This window comes from Pavona decussata, unplaced genomic scaffold (assembly GCF_977016875.1).
Source record: "Pavona decussata unplaced genomic scaffold, jaPavDecu1.1 SCAFFOLD_236, whole genome shotgun sequence".
Taxonomy (NCBI): Eukaryota; Metazoa; Cnidaria; class Anthozoa; order Scleractinia; family Agariciidae; genus Pavona; species Pavona decussata.
In genome coordinates this window covers 556,111-559,472 of record NW_028145641.1, presented here as the reverse complement: position 1 = coordinate 559,472, position 3,362 = coordinate 556,111, and positions in this window count along the sequence as shown.

Here is a 3,362-nt window from a genome sequence, read left to right as displayed (position 1 = left end):
TATATAAAAAAGGATAAAATTTGGTTATACTATAAAAATTCATTTTTACGTGTGTGTATCAGCGGAAAAGAAACTGAGAAAATCGTTTTCCTTTTTATTTAAAACTAGAGTAAATATTGGGAAAATGTGAGTTAAATTTTTATAAGAGTTCGTGTAAAAACAATTGTACCATATTTATTGATATTGCTTATTTTCAATTGTTGGCAGTAGTATTTAAAATTGAGAGACGTAAAGCAAATTGCGTCAACTTTTATATGGCCAATGACCACTGGCTAGTCGTAACGTCGTAGCAAAGGTAAATACTTAGGAACAGAATACTTGTTTTAGTTACTATGTTACGAAATTGTATATTAACTAAGAGAGTGTGTCCCGCCCTGTATACAGCTATTTCAATTAACGTTGTCGGATCAAAGCTTAAAGCTTAACTGAGACATCTTCAAAGAGGCTGCCACCTCATTCACTTGATATCCGAAAATTTCTTTCATCCAAATGGCTCGCTGTCGTATATCTTCACTGGACGGACGAGGCATAGCTGATTTTGATGAACTTATTCATAAAAAAAGATCCACAGAATCTTGAGGTTTTCTCTTACAGCTTCATACTTTGATCCCACAATGTTGATTGAAATAGCTGTATTTCAATTATATCACATTATCGAAATTATGTTTAAAGTGCTATGAAAAATGCGTAAAAGTTATAAATAGACCAATTGTGTTTTTGTGAATTAAATTGGACATCGGTTCTCTTTGGTGTAGTCTGTCGAAGTTACTGAGAAAGCCAATTCCTTTAGGGATTAAAAAAAAAGACTTTAGAAAAGGGAAAGGGTAAAATGTTTTACTAATTGCTTCTCAATAGATGTACTTTTCTAATGTTGAATATAATTTAATGAAAGTACATTTTCCAACTATTTATTCATCTATAGTGGATAAGTATTACAGTCAATGTAGTATAAATTCTCAATGCAAATTTGTAATTAATAGAAATATATTTATTTATGTAAATGAAATTAAGTGCTCACTCAATGGGATAAGGTGAAAGGAATTCAAAGATACTCATTCATGAGATGTATTTTTATTGGGACTACAATAAATAATAAGGAGTGTTGAAAAGTTTTCAAAGTTCTTTTGCTCTCCAACACCCTACCGGAGACTTATTCCTATTCTTATTCCTATTCAACTTAACTGATAGGATACTTTCCATTGTTTGATTGTTTTCTAAGGTTTCTATTAAAGCTCCACTGTCCATTCATATCCATAAATTCAAGCTGTTTATTATCCAAGACAAAAATCACCTGGGCCCAACTGTTTAAAGCACGATTAAGCTTATCCTGGGCAAAAGTGAACTTTAATTCGAGTTTACTTGCTAATCACTTAAAGATTCTTCCAGAAGACTTCTGCTCCTAAATTTTGACTTTGACTTCTCGTTACCATTAGCTTAAAATAAGCTTTTGAAGTAAACTTTTAACGAGCGAGATGAAACCTTCGGTTAACTTTAAGTCGAGGATTAGCGTTAAGGTGATTCCATCGAAAGAACGTTTGTAATGAGAATTTTTTGAAAATCTCTACAGATGTTAAGCATATCTAGTACATCAGAAAAATAAAATAAAAGAGGGGGTCACCGTGCTTGTTTTCACCCTAGAGGGCTGTAGTGTCTCACTATTTTCCAGGCTTGTGACCTCAATATTAAAAGAGCTAGTCTTCAGCGAGAAGTGCCCATTACTTCCAGAAAGTTAGTACTGACAATGAAATACTAGCATTTTTCTTATAACAGTACTGTAACTTTGTCGTAAAACGCCATAAAGTGGCTAAATAAATTAATCCCATAGCATAATAGGGGACATTCGAGCTGTTGTACGCTTCCTGCGAGACGTCCAAAATTGATCGTAGTAGTGATTCCACAAAATTGAATAATGAATAATTATTGAAACTGAGATATAACTTAGAAAGTCGTATTTTCTTTAATTTCGTTGAATAAAAAATGGGGGTCACCGTGCTCGATTAGAAGAAAAGGACCATTTATTTTCCTGCCGAGCTTAACCTCAAGGAAATCCCGCAATGTTGTGCGCGCGCGCTCGTGCGCTCGCTAAATGACGCGAAAAATTATGCGCAGCAAGGATGCGCAATGCAATTCAGTGGAATCACCTTAATCGGCTTTCGAACATTCGTGCCCTGGTCGTTTCAAAATAACTCTTCTGATATGCTCTCGTCTGAAAATGAAACCTCGCTTCTGGAGTTAACGGAAATAAGTACAAGCTGGTCAAATGAGGAAGGAAATTAGAAATTACCAACATCACAGTCAATGACAGTGGAAATTATATTTGTCATTCGAGGAGGACGTGGAGCTGATTCTCTTGAATTCAACGGGTGTGTTCAAGGTAAAAGGTAATTTGCAGCCGATAATGCAACCCGCTATGTCTTTCAATTCTCTTCTGTACGTAAACATACATTTAAGTTGATTTTGATAACCATAGACTCGTTTTGGTGTTTCTGGCAGAGAGATAATAATCGAGTTGACTTCCGGCCCTGCACGTGTTTTTTGCATGTCGAATCATTGGGCCAAGCGAATCAGGTTCAAGCTTTCACTTGCACTGCAGATCCCCTTAATTGCAGGCTCAACTTGACTGAACACTAGCTCATGTATTTTGTCAAAAGCAGAACCAAATTAATCCTCCCACCCCCACCCCCCATCTTGGCTAGTCATTGCTCTCTAACAGTCTTTCAAGTAGTCTAATAATTACTATGTTCTCATCGTTGACTTAGTACCAAGTCTTCTTGTTCGAAGACTGATGCTCCTGTTTTTTAAGACGTTCAACGAAAACTTGGTAATCCTTTGCACGGGAACAATTCAAAATGACCCCCCTCCCCACCCCCTCAAAAAAAAAAAGAATTTTCAAGAATGAACTCAATTGGTGAATAAAACTATTCCAAAATGATGATTTTGACTGGGCTTTAAATTTTCTGTTTATTACGAGTTGCCCCAGGTCGCTTGTCCTTTTCTTTGTTTCTTCCATTAGTAGTATCTTCGAATTTGCATCTCAAAGGAAAAGAAATCAGCAATTCGAAGTCAAGGGCGCACGTTTGAATTGCAGATTAATGCTAAATTATTCCTCTTTTTCTCTCACCTTTACCACGAGGAACGTTACAGTAGGACGAACAACGGTGAAGCCGAAGTACGTTCTTTTAGTTATTTCCAGGACAAAATATTCACCAAGTTTATACCATGGAATGGTCCGTCTATAACATCACGGAGAGACAGAATGGAATTACAGAAGATTTCGGTTTTGTACACACCGTGACCAAGCTGGACTTGGACCGACGCGTGCAAACATGGCGAGGCTAGACAGTCAACATGGAAAACTCAAC